This window comes from Bufo bufo, chromosome 11, assembly GCF_905171765.1.
Source record: "Bufo bufo chromosome 11, aBufBuf1.1, whole genome shotgun sequence".
Taxonomy (NCBI): domain Eukaryota; kingdom Metazoa; phylum Chordata; class Amphibia; order Anura; family Bufonidae; genus Bufo; species Bufo bufo.
The window spans coordinates 56,465,232-56,479,545 of record NC_053399.1 but is presented as its reverse complement, the minus strand read 5'-3'; the positions used below and the strand labels follow the sequence as shown (position 1 = coordinate 56,479,545).

General features: G+C 44.8%; 1 pseudogene; it reads right to left on the bottom strand.

The window, feature by feature from the left end:
- Nucleotides 1–310: 310 nt before the first annotated feature.
- LOC120981457 lies at nucleotides 311–10,720 on the bottom strand (annotated as a pseudogene).
- Nucleotides 10,721–14,314: the final 3,594 nt, after the last annotated feature.

Here is a 14,314-nt window from a genome sequence, read left to right as displayed (position 1 = left end):
TTGTGTCATTCTCAAAACTTTTGGCCACGACTGTAGCTTATTGGCTGTCTGAAAGGCCAAGTATTGCAATAGATAAGTGTATAAAGAATAAAGCTGGAACTCTCACACACCTTTTACATATATTTTATATTTTTAATTTATATTTTTTATATTTTAGATCTTTCATCTATTTTTTCAATTTTTTTTAATTGTAAGAATGATTATTACATTCAAACATTTCTGCTGCTGTTTAATAGGATCAAATTTCACATGAGTACATAGGGACACGGTTCCTTTGAAGTAATCATTCAAGAATAATGCTGGCTGAGGTCCAGGAGGTGAGGTCTGAGCAATTTATTCACTATCAGATGTTCTGGTCTAAGGCATCCTCGTCCATTAATGTCCACCCCTCAGCCAGCGTGGATTCCAAGTCACCGCTTTCTTTCATCTCCTTGACAATGTCCAAGCCTCCTAGAAGTTCTCCATTTAAATACAGCTGTGGGTAAGTTGGACAGTTAGAATGTCTTTAACCCCTTAAGGACTCAGCCCTATTTCACCTTAAGGACTTGGCTATTTTTTGCAAATCTGACCAGTGTCACTTTATGTGGTGATAACTTTAAAACGCTTTTACTTATCCAGGCCATTCTGAGATTGTTTTTTCGTCACATATTGTAGTTCATAACACTGGTAAAATGAAGTCCAAAAAATTCATTTTTATTTATAAAAAAATACCAAATTTACCAAAATTTTGGAAAAATTAGCAAATTTCCAAGTTTCAATTTCTCTACTTCTATAATACATATTAATACCTTCAGAAATAGCTATTAGTTTACATTCCCAATATGTCTACTTCATGTTTGGATCATTTTGGGAATGCCATTTTATTTTTTGGGGACGTTACAAGGCTTAGAAGTTTAGATGCAAATTTTCAGAAATTTTCAAAAACCCACTTTTTAGGGACCAGTTCAGGTCTGAAGTCACTTTGTAAGGCTTACATGATAGAAACCACCCAAAAGTGACCCCATTCTAGAAACTACACCCCTCAAGGTATTCAAAACTGATTTTACAAACATTATTAACCCTTTAGGTGTTCCCCAACAGTTGATGGCAAATGGAGATGACATTTTAATCAATTTTAAAGCAAGGGTTAACAGCCAAACAAAACTCTATATTTATTGCCCTGACTATGCTGTTTACAGAAACACCCGATATGTGGTCGTACACCACTGTACGGCCCCACGTCAGGGCGTAGAGGGAAAGGAACGCTGTGTGGTTTTTGGAAGGCAGTGTCACGGCGGACAGGATATAAGATACACAGATAACTAAACAAACAATATTTCTAGGCGAGAAGCTGGGGATAAGGTCACCTCCTAGCGAATCCCTAACCGCTCTCCCTATTCTGCTTTGCCAACATTCAGACCCTGAAGGTGGGAATAATGTGTCCTCGTGCCTGGTCTGAGAATACTCTAGAATCCCTGAGATGGTGAAAGGGGAAAAGGGGCAGCCTGCTCCCTCAGAACCAGGAGGGGACAGACGACACTAAACAGCCTAGACAGCAAACCAATGAAATCAGAAACCAACTTATCTTATCTGAGCAGGAAAAGCCAATCCTTCACTCCTTGCTTCCACAGCCAGACAGAAGCTATAACCTGCACGGAACCCTGGGAGTGAGAGTAATTTAAACCAATGACCCCACCCAGAGCACCTGAAGGGAGGCGGATCTAGCACGACTCCAAAACAAAACAAATGACTAGACACGTGCTGCTAATCTGGCAGACCTCCGTACATAGTCTGAGCAGGGCATGACAGTACCCCCCCTTCTACGGGTGACCTCCGGACACCCCGGACAAACCTTATCCGGGTGGGATCTGTGGAAAGCCCTAACCAGTCGGCTGGCACTGACATCCAGCGCCGGAACCCACATCCTTTCCTCAGGGCCGTATCCCCTCCAGTGTACCAGGTACTGAAGGGAACCCCGAAGAACTCTAGAGTCAAGAACCCTGGAGATCTCGAACTCTAAATTTCCATCGACCAGAACAGGAGGAGGGGGCAATGGCGATGATTCCACCGGTTTTACATATTTTTTCAATAAAGACCTGTGGAACACATCATGGATCCTCCAAGTCTGCGGAAGATCCAGCCGAAACGCTACTGGATTGATCATCGCAGATATTTTGTATGGACCGATAAATCTTGGACCCAGTTTCCAAGATGGCACTCTCAGTTTAATATTTTTAGTGGACAACCACACCAGATAACCCACACACAGGTCCGGACCAGTAACACGTCTCTTGTCAGCCATTCGCTTATACCTCTCACCCATCTTCTCCAAATTCACTTGGATCCTCCGCCAGATAGAAGACAAGGCAGAAGAAAATCTCTCCTCCTCTGGCATCCCAGAGGAACTAGTCCCAGAAAAGGTACCAAACTGCGGATGAAAACCGTATGCGCCAAAAAATGGCGACTTACCCGTGGACTCCTGCCTACGGTTATTCAAAGCGAACTCTGCTAGGGACAAGAATGAGGACCAGTCCTCCTGATTCTCAGCCACAAACCACCTCAAGTAGGTCTCCAGGTTCAGATTAGTACGCTCTGTCTGTCCATTTGACTGCGGATGAAATGCCGAAGAGAATGAAAGTTGAATGCCAAGCCGAGAGCAGAACGCCCTCCAAAACCTGGAAACAAACTGCGTGCCCCTATCAGAAACCACATCCGAAGGAATACCATGCAATTTCACGATATTATCAACAAAAATCTGCGCAAGAGTCTAGGCATTAGGCAGACTAGTTAACAATATAAAGTGAGCCATTTTACTAAAGCGGTCAACTACCACCAAAATTACTGTTCTCCCGGAGGAACTCGGCAGATCTGTAATAAAGTCCATAGACAAGTGCGTCCAAGGACAAGACGGAATAGACAAAGGAAGAAGTGAACCAGCTGGTCAAGTATGAGCAACCTTTGACCGCGCACAGGTTTCACAAGCTGCCACGTAATCCTCAATGCTCTTACGTAACCCGGGCCACCAGAACCTCCGGGACACAAGGTCACAGGTGGACTTACCACCAGGATGCCCAGCAAGGACAGTATCATGATGTTCCTTGAATACCTTGTATCGCAGTTCTTCAGGAACAAACAACCTCCCTGGGGGACAAGAACCAGGAGCCCCCTCCTGGGCTTCCAACACCTCCATCTCCAATTCGGGGTACAGAGCGGAGACCACCACCCCATCAGCCAAAATCGGAGCAGGATCCTCTGAATCGCATCCCCCAGGAAAACTGCGAAACAATGCATTTGCCTTGACGTTTTTAACCCCCGGGCGAAAAGTCACCACAAAATTGAACCTGGTAAAAAACAGTGACCATCTAGCCTGTCTAGGGTTCAGACGCTTGGCAGATTGCAGGTAAGCCAAGTTCTTATGATCCGTATATACTGTAACGGGGTGAGACGCCCCCTCCAAACAGTGACGCCATTCCTCAAAGGCCAACTTGATGGCCAGCAACTCTCTATCTCCCACATCATAATTCTTCTCGGCGACTGATAGCTTCTTGGAAAAAAAAGCACACGGAACCCACTTGCCAGGAGATGAACCCCGCGACAGTACCGCTCCAACCCCGACTTCTGATGCATCAACCTCCACCACGAATGGCTGAGACACATCGGGCTGCACCAGAATGGGAGCAGACGCAAAACACTCCTTAATAGTCGAAAACGCCTGCAATGCCTCATCCGACCAGACAGAGACGTCGGCGCCCTTCTTAGTCATATCAGTCAGCGGTCTTACAATGGTAGAATAGTTCAAAATAAATTTTCTATAATAATTAGTAAACCGCATCAAAGCTTTCTGATTCTCTGGTCGGTCCCATTCCAGAACCGCCCGGAGCTTTTCGGGGTCCATACGAGTCAGAAAGCAGATATCCCAAAAACGGAAGCTCCTGCACAGAAAACACACATTTCTCCAATTTGGCATATAATTTATTCTCCCGAAGGATTGTCAAAACCTGTCTCACATGATCCTGATGGATCTTCAGATCAGGAGAGTAAATTAAAATGTCATCCAAGTAAACTACCACGAACCTCCCCACCAAATGATGGAAAATGTAATTGACGGAAATTCAGGCGGATCCAGCATGTAAGTGGAACCTACACTTTCTGAATTTTATGATAGCCGCTTTGGCACATAACAGGTATATTTAGTGTTAGGAACCCGTCTAACTAGAGATTGCCTTGACGTTCGGCAGACGGGCTCAAATAATTTTGTACAAAACGATTTGCCAAGTATCTCTAACTTATTAGTTCAGCATTTGCTATTATGATGCAATTTTGTAGCTTATTTGATTTGCAGTGAGCCGTTGCATTGCTTGTTTTGTTTAACAGTCTTGTTCTCAGCCATAGCAACGTGCCCCTGCGCTTTGGGATGTGCTGACTGACCCCCTTTTTCTTTGCAGTTTGTACTGGAGGTGTGGCTGCCTCCCCAGTCGTGCACTCCTTCCAGCTCGTCTGTCCCACAGGTTGATTTTAATTAGTGTTAGTATTTAGCTTGGCCTGCTCCCCCCCACTCACTGAAGCCATCTGGCACCAGGAGAGAGATAGTGTGTGGACTCTCATTGCAGTCCTTGGTGACCATGTGGCGCCAGGGGTGGTGTGGAGTGGGCCCAGCATGCATGCTGGTAACTGCTTTCCCTGGATATAATGGAGGCCATTTTGGCACCGATAATGACGGAAATTCAGGCGGATCCAGCATGTAAGTGGAACCTACACTTTCTGAATTTTATGATAGCCGCTTTGGCACATAACAGGTATATTTAGTGTTAGGAACCCGTCTAACTAGAGATTGCCTTGACGTTCGGCAGACGGGCTCAAATAATTTTGTACAAAACGATTTGCCAAGTATCTCTAACTTATTAGTTCAGCATTTGCTATTATGATGCAATTTTGTACCTTATTTGATTTGCAGTGAGCTGTTGCATTGCTTGTTTTGTTTAACAAAAATGTAATTGACGAATCGCTGAAATACCGCTGGCGCGTTCATCAACCCAAAAGGCATAACCAGATTCTCAAAATGACCCTCGTGCGTATTGAAGGCCGTTTTCCACTTATCCCCTTCCTTGATTCTGATCAGATTGTAGGCCCCTCTCAAATCCAACTTAGAGAACACCTTGGCTCCAACAATCTGATCAAAAAGGTCGGAGATCAAAGGAAGGGGATACGGATCCCGGACCGTAATACGGTTCAATTCCCGGAAATCCAAACAAGGTCTCAGCGATCCATCCTTTTTCTTCACAAAGAATAAACCCACTGCCACCGGAGACTTAGATGGCCTAATATGACCTTTTGCCAAACTCTCGGCAATATACTTCCACATGACCTCTCTTTCCGGTTGAAAAAGATTGTAAAGCCGAGACTTTGGCAACTTAGCCCCTGGGATGAGGTTAACTGGACAATCATAGTCACGATGAGGGGGCAATTCCTGAGCCCCCCTTCTCTGAAAATACATCCACAAAATCTGAGAGATACTGAGGTAGAGCCGTAGTGGACACACCTGTCACGGCGGACATGCACTCAGTATAAAAGATAACACACCAACCAGGCTCTGGACGAGAGACAGGGGAAGGGTCACCTCCTAGTTTTTCCCTGACCTCTTTCCCTGCACTGCTCAGCCCACAGGCAGACCTTGAAGGTAGGTGTGCTGTGTCCTCCAGGGTAGACTGACAAAACCCTGAACTCCCTGAGATGGTGAAGTGGGGAGATAGGAGCAGCCTGCTCGCACAGAACATGGATGGGATAGATGACACAAACAACCAAACTAAAATGACACTTATCTTCTGAGAGCAGGAACTGACAGCCAACCTTCCCTCCAAACTTCCCAGACCAAAATGATCAGTATAATCCGCTCAGAGCACTTAGCTGGAGGCCATTTAAACTAATGACTCCACCCAGTGCACCTGATGAGAGGCGGATCCAGCACGGCACCCAAACAAACACTAAACTCGTGCTGCTATCCTGGCTGACCTCCGCACATCGTCAGAGTTGGGCATGACAACACCAGAGATAGATGTGCCAAGACAATTATCCGAACAAAATTCACTCCAACCAATGATTTGTCTTGCTTGCCAATCTATAATTGGGTTATGTTTTGTCAACCACGGTAACCCTAAGACTATCGGAGCGGGCAAATCCATTATGACAAAACAAGACATAATCTCCACATGTGAATCCCCCACCCTTAACTGAATACCATGAGCAATATGAGTGAGCCTCCTTTGAGAAAGAGGGGAAGAATTAATTGCAAAAACCGGAATCTCTCTTTCTAAAGTGCACGTACTTAGACCCAGATTTTGAAGAAAAAGAAAGTCAATAAGGTTTACCCTGGCACCACAGTCAATGAATACTTCAACAATAAAATTTCTTGAGTCTAGCGCCACCATAGCTGGAAGGAGAAAACGAGTATTACAGGGAGCTTGCATACCTGCTTGCTCCACCACTCAATTCACGCTACCAAGAGTCAGGATGGGTTTTTTCTCTTTCTTATCAACATGCGGTTTAACAAAAGGACAAGCAAAAAAAAAAGTTACCACTTTTTCCACAGTAGTAACATAGTTTTATGCAATTTCCTAAAGTCTCTACTACCAGAACGGAAAGATACCTGACCCAGCTGCATGGGTTCCTCCCCTACCCCAGAGTTACCTGTAACATCACCATGGGAAGTAGTAGAGACGAAACCAGTCACAGAGGGATCCCTTGCACGGAGGGAGCCTTACACCTCTCTCTAATACGTCTATCTAACCGTACTGCCAAAGACATAGCATTCTTCAAAGAATCTGGGTACTCATGAAAAGCAAGGGCATCTTTCAATCTCTCAGATAACCCCGGACAAAACTGACTACGCAACGCGGGGTCATTTCACTCTGACTCGGTAGCCCATCTCATAAACTCAACGCAGTAAACCTCTGCAGTATGTTCACCCTGTAATAAATTACACAATTTAGATTCCGCCATCGAGACGAAATCTGGGTCATTGTAAATTAATCCCAGGGCTTTGAAAAATTCTTCCACCGACCGGAGGGCCAGAGAAAAGGGCGGCAGAGAAAAGGCCCAGGATTGTGCGTCCCCTTTAAGCAGAGAAATGATTATCCCTACCCTCTGACTCTCATCACCTGACGAAGATGGACGCAGCCGAAAATACAATTTGCATGACTCTTTAAAGCGGATAAAGTCATCCGCATCCCGTGCAAATCTCTCAGGAAGAGCGACTTTAGGCTCCCCACAAATTTGACCTGCACCTGATGCCAGAGCATTCTGACACCGTGTGACCGAACTACGCAGATCCGCAACCTCCATAGATAATCCCTGCATGCGGTCAACTAGCCCATCAATTGACGCCATCACAAAACCGCTGAGTAATGGCAGTCAAAGTATGGCGGGTTATAATGTCACGGCGGACAGGATATAAGATACACAGATAACTAAACAAACAATATTTCTAGGCGAGAAGCTGGGGATAAGGTCACCTCCTAGCGAATCCCTAACCGCTCTCCCTATTCTGCTTTGCCCACATTCAGACCCTGAAGCTGGGAATAATGTGTCCTCGTGCCTGGGCTGAGAATACTCTAGAATTCCTGAGTTGGTGAAAGGGGAAAAGGGGCAGCCTGCTACCTCAGAACCAGGAGGGGACAGACTACACTAAACAGCATAGACAGCAAACCAAAGAAATCAGAAACCAACTTATCTTATCTGAGCAGGAAAAGCCAATTCTTCACTCCTTGCTTCCACAGCCAGACAGAAGCTATAACCCGCACGGAATCCTGGGAGTGAGAGTAATTTAAACCAACGACCCCACCCAGAGCACCTGAAGGGAGGCGCATCTAGCACGACTCCAAAACAAATGACTAGACACGTGCTGCTAATCTGGCAGACCTCCGTACATAGTCTGAGCAGGGCATGACAGGCAGATTTCGCTGGACTGATTTATTTACACCATGTCCTATTTGAAGCCCCCTGATGCACCCCTAGAGTAGAAACTCCAAAAACGTGACCCCATTTTGGAAACTACAGGATAAGGTGGCAGTTTTTTTGGTACTATTTTATGGTACATATGATTTTTGGTTGCTCTATATTACACTTTTTGTGAAGCAAAGTAGAATAGAAATTCTGAAATGTCATCTCCATTTGCCATTGACTCTTGTGGAACACTTAAAGGGTTAACAAAGTTTGTAAAATCAGTTTTGAATACCTTGAGGGGTGTAGTTTCATAAATGGGGTCACTTTTTGGAGTTTCTACTCTAGGGGTGCATCAGGGGGGGCTTCAAATGGGACATGGTGTCAAAAAACAAGTCCAGCAAAAACTGCCTTCCAAAATCCATATGGCATTCCTTTTCTTCTGCGCCCTGCCGTGTGCCCGTACAGAGGTTTACAACCACATATGGGGTGTTTCTGTAAACAAAAGAATCAGGGCAATAAATATTGAGTTTTGTTTGGCTGTTAACCCTTGCTTTGTTACGGGAAAAAATGGATTAAAATTTAAAATTTGCCAAAAAATACCTGTTTTGGCACCGTATTTATTTTTTATTATTTACTACAACGTTCATCTGAAAGATTAGATCATGTGCTATTTTTATATAGCAGGTTGTTACGGATGCAGGGATAGCTACTATGTTTACTTTTTTAAATGTATTTAAATTTTACACAATAATATCATTTTTGAAACAAAAAAAACTTTTTTTAGTGTCTCCATAGTCTGAGAGCCATATTTTTTTTATTTTTTGGGCCATTGTCTCATGTAGGGGCTCATTTTTTGCGGAATGAGACGACGGTTTAAATGGTACTATTTTGGCACACATATGACTTTTTTGATCACTTTTATTACCTTTTTTGGGAAGTAAGGTGGGCAAAATTGCAATTTCATCATAGTTTTTATTTTTAATTTTTTATGGCGTTCACCGTGCGGGGAATCTAACATGACTGTTTTATAGATCGTTACGGACGCGGTTATATATAACATGTGTAGGGAATTTTTTATTTTTATTTTAATCAGGGATAAATGTTTTTTTGTTTTTTTTTTCCTTTTTTTCACTTTTTTATCTTTTTTTTTTACCCAGACCCACTTGGTTCTTGAAGATCCAGTGGGTCTGATGTCTGTATAATACAGTACAGTACACTATATAGTGTACTGCACTGTATTTCACTCACACTTTCTCTGAACAGATCTCTGCCTTTAGCACAGATCTGTTCAGCACCATGGACAGCAGTATGCCTGAGAAGGCGTCCTGTTGCCATGGGAACCTTCCCCGTCTGCCACAACTGGGCCCCTCTTTGACCCCATCCTGTCCCTCTTTGACCCCATGCTGTCCGGGGGCTGCAAAGGCACAGCAGCCAACCGATGGGAGAGGGAGGGAGCTCCCTCCCTCTTCACCTCTTCCATACAGCGGTCCCTACAGACCACGGCATGGAAGGGGTTAAAACGGCTGACATCTGCACAGATGTCAGCCATTTGAATCAGAGTGTGAGCAATGAGCTGACACTCTGATTCAACCGCTCGGTCATCCTGAGAATAAATGGGGGACGGGTGGAAGATCGCGCACCCGCCCCCTCACACTGCCGCCCGCCTCCCGCACCGCCCGCAATCCTCCCCCCCGCTGCGCCCGCAGGCACAAAAACACAGAGGGCTGCAGGGAGGGGGTTAACATCAAAATATAGGCACTTTGATGTTTCTGATCCCTGCGGTCACGGACCGCAGGGATCAGAAACTTGCATAAGCGCTACAAACCGCAGGTCTGAATTGACCTGCGGTTTGTAGTGATCGGCAATGCGGGGGGGGCCCCAGGACCCCCCTAGGAATTGTCACAGGGTGCCTTCTGAATGATTTCAACAGGCACCCCGTTCCGATCACTGCCGGCCGTGCGGCAGTGATCAAAACTACACAGGACGTACCAGTACGCCCTGGGTCCTTAAGGACTCGGCAAACGTGGCGTACCGGTACATCGTAAGTCCTTAAGGGGTTAATTGCTGTACCTCCTCGTCTTCCAAGATGTCAAAGGTTTCATAATCCACACCCGTGTTGTTCAGGATCTCCAGAATCTGTCTGCTGAATCCACATTTAGCCATCTGTTTGTTCCCCTTCATGAACAGGGTGACGGGGGCTTTATTAATAAGTGCTTTAAATCTGTCTTCCAAGATCTGGGCCTTGGGGCGCATTATATCCAGCTCCCTTGATGCTTCCATTTCCTTGATGATGTCCAGTCCTCGAATTAGTTCCCCTTTGACGTACAACTGGGGATAAGTGGGACAGTTGGAAAAGGTTTTCAGCCCCTGCCGTACCTCTTCATCGGACAAAATATCAAAGCTGCTAAATTGGACTTTGTGTTTGTAAAGGATATCCACGATTTGTCTGCTAAAAAAAGGAGCTACTCTGATCAGCTTCTTCAGCCTCACATTGAGTTCTTCCTTAGGAGCACTGCTGGAGGTAGCTGGGAAAGACATGTTTGATGCATTGCGCTGGACTTGTTTGGTCAACTCGGGTGCATGGGTCCCATCCAACCTGTCAATCTTCTGAGAGTTCTTAAAAAAACAAGAACGTTGGCACAGAGTTGATCTCGTACTTTTCCGACACTTCAGTATTGGCTTTGGCTTCAAGCTTTACAAATGTGACTTCAGGCTAGATCTTGGCCAGTTCAGCCATAACTTAATTCATCTGTGAACATTGAGGAGCCCATGGTGCCCAAAAATGTACAACGAGCAAAGACATGCGGACGTGCGGAAGGTGACTCGTTTTATCCTGGGGCGGTAAGTGAACGTGTTAGAACTTGTTCCCTTGTTAGAATGGATTAAACCAGTCTTCGGCAGAATTCCTGTAATCTGCTTGTGGCTAAGGGGGTCAAATGGGAGTTGTAGTCCTCCTCTTCTTTTTTAATTTTAATCGTCTTTTTTTCAATAGTAATTATACAATTTAAAAAAAACTAATAAAAAAAAAACATTAAAAAAACATACATTAATATTTTATGTTTATATCCCCCATCTCACCACCACCACCCCCATATTCCATATCACCTAGCCCTACCCAGAGAGCAAGAAGGAAAGAGAAAAAAAAATTCAACAATTAGATTTATCCATAAAAACATTCCATGTACTCCACAATCTATTATGAATATGAATTTTTACCTTAATAAAGCCTGCTTTCTCAATTGATCTATATAGATTCATTATATTTATCCACTCTTTAACAGTAGGCACATCAGTTCTCATCCATCTTTTGGCCACTTATAAGAGAGCCAGAAAAAAAGAATTTATACACCATAATCTCATTATCTATTGATATATTATGAGGGATTTCACCCAAAACACAAATAAGAATTGACAAAGGTGGTTTAAAACAAAAAATATCTCCAATCAATTCAATAAGGCCCGGCCAAAATGGTTGTATTTTAGGGCAATGCCACCACATATGGATAATATCCACTTTCCGATTTTCACATCTTGGACATACATTTGGAATACCAGTTGAGAATTTCTGAAGCCAAATAGAATGCGTCAGTGGAGTAGAAGATTGGACCTTTTTTTTCAGCGCTGAAGCAGATGGACTCAGGACCAGGATAATATTGATGAAGAAAGAAGTTTTATTCAAAAGTCAACGCGTTTCAGGGGCGAACAGCCCCCTTCATCAGGACAATAAAAGCTTATACATGATGTATATAATGTTTTAGAGCGTCAGATCACCAGCAGGCACTCGCACATAATGTTTTAAAGCGTCAGCTCACCAGCAAGCACTCGCATATAATGTTTTAGAGCATCAGCTCAGCAACAGGACCTTGCCCATAATGTTTTAGAGGGCCAGTTCAGCAGCAGGCGCTTGCCCCTAATGTTTTAGAGGGTCAGCTCAGCAGCAGACCATCGCATATAATGTTTTAAAGGGTCAGCTCACCAGCAGGCCCGCACCTAAAATCTTTTACTTAGTCAGCTCCAGGGGCGGACTGAGATCCCTCAGGGCCCCCGGGCAAAATAAATCAAGGGCCCCCTTACAGGCCCCACCCATGTTCTGCTGCAAGCCCCACCCTTGTCCCGCCTCCATGCCCCGCCTCCAGCCACACCCTACACAATCTTTAATAAGATTTCAAAGTTAAAGTGACACAAAAGGTACCCAGACCACTTCAGCTCATTTGCAAATCGAGCTGCAATGTTCTAGAGAAACTGCATTGTTTACGTTCCAGCAATAAGTCAGCCTCTAGTGGCTGGCAGCCACCTGAGGGCTTCCTGGATTAAAACAGACCTTTGGTCTGGTATCTGACGCTGGACGTCCTCACACTCTGCATGATGACCTCCAGGGTCAGATTTTTCCCCATAGGAAAGCATTGATTCAATGCTTTCGTATGGGGTGATCTAATCTCAGCGTCCATTAGTGAGCCTCTGTTAGAAACAGTCCCCTCCACCTTGTACTTGTTCCACTGATCTGCTACTTGTGGGCTACGTGGGCATGAGTTCAGTCACTTCGGCGCGTGATCCCGCGAGACCCGTGACCTACCGCGAGACCCGTGACCTATGAATGAAGCAGGCGGAGCAGGCGCGTGACGTCAGTGAGTGGCGCTGCCGCCCGGCCTGCCTGCTACTGAGTTTGTGAGTACAGAGAGGGAGAGGATCGCAGAGGATTTCTCTTCTTGTTCACATATGAAAATTAGTATTACAGTGAGCGGGGCCCGATGCGATAGAATACAGTGACTGCACCGGGCCCCGCTGACATTACCACATTGTTATTCTGCGGCGGGCCCCCATCCCGGCCGGGCCCTCGGACCATATCCGAAGTGCCGAACCGGTCAGTCCGCCCCTGGTCAGCTCACCTGCAGGCCCGCAACTCAAATCTTTTACAGGGTCAGCTCACCTGCAGGCCCAAACCTAAAATCTTTTACAGGGTGAGCTCATCTGCAGGCCCGCAACTCAAAGAGAATGAGGCCCTCATTTATGTGATATACAGTTGCAAGAAAAAGTATGTGAACCCTTTGGAATGATATGGATTTCTGCACAAATTGGTAATAAAATGTGATCTGATCTTCATCTAAGTCACAACAATAGACAATCACAGTCTGCTTAAACTAATAACACACAAAGAATTAAATGTTACCATGTTTTTATTGAACACACCATGTAAACATTCACACTGCAGGTGGAAAAGGTATCTGAACCCTTGGATTTAATAACTGGTTGAACCCCCTTTGGCAGCAATCACTTCAACCAAACATTTCCTGCACTTGCAGATCAGACGTGCACAACGGTCAGGAGTAATTCTTGACCATTCCTCTTTACAGAACTGTTTCAGTTCAGCAATATTCTTGGGATGTCTGGTGTGAATCGCTTTCTTAAGGTCATGCCACAGCATCTCAATCGGGTTGAGGTCAGGACTCTGACTGGGCCACTTCAGAAGGCGTATTTTCTTCTGTTTAAGCCATTCTGTTGTTGATTTACTTCTATGCTTTGGGTCGTTGTCCTGTTGCAACACCCATCTTCTGTTGAGCATCAGCTGTTGGACAGATGGCCTTAAGTTCTCCTGCAAAATGTCTTGATAAACTTGGAAATTCATTTTACCTTCGATGATAGCAATCTGTCCAGGCCCTGACGCAGCAAAGCAGCCCCAAACCATGATGCCCCCACCACCATACTTCACAGTTGGGATGAGGTTTTGATGTTGGTGTGCTGTGCCTCTTTTTCTCCACACATTGTGTTCTGTGTTTTCTTCCAAACAACTCAACTTTGGTTTCATCTGTCCACAGAATATTTTACTAGTACTGCTGTGTAACATCCAGGTGCTCTTGTGCAAACTGTAAACGTGCAGCAATGGTTTTTTTTGGACAGCATTGGCTTCCTCTGTGGTATCCTCCCATGAAATCCATTCTTGTTTAGTGTTTTACGTATCGTAGATTCGCTAACAGGGATGTTAGGATATGCCAGAGACTTTTGTAAGTCTTTAGCTAGGATTCTTCTTCACTTTATTGAGCAGTCTGCGCTACGCTTTTGCAGTCATCTTTACAGGACGGCCACTCCTAGGGAGAGTAGCAGCAGTGCTGAACTTTTTCCATTTATAGACAATTTGTCTTACCGTGGACTGATGAACAGCAAGGCTTTTGGAGATACTTTTATAACCCTTTCCAGCGTTATGCAAGTCAACAATTCTTAATCGTAGGTCTTCTCAGAGCTCTTTTGTGCGAGGCATCATTCACATCAGGCAATGCTTCTTGTGAAAAGCAAACCCAGAACTGGTGTGTGTTTTTTTAAAGGCATGACAGCTGTAACCAACACCTCCAATCTCATCTCATTGATTGGACTCCAGTTAGTTTTTGGAGATGTCATTAGTCTA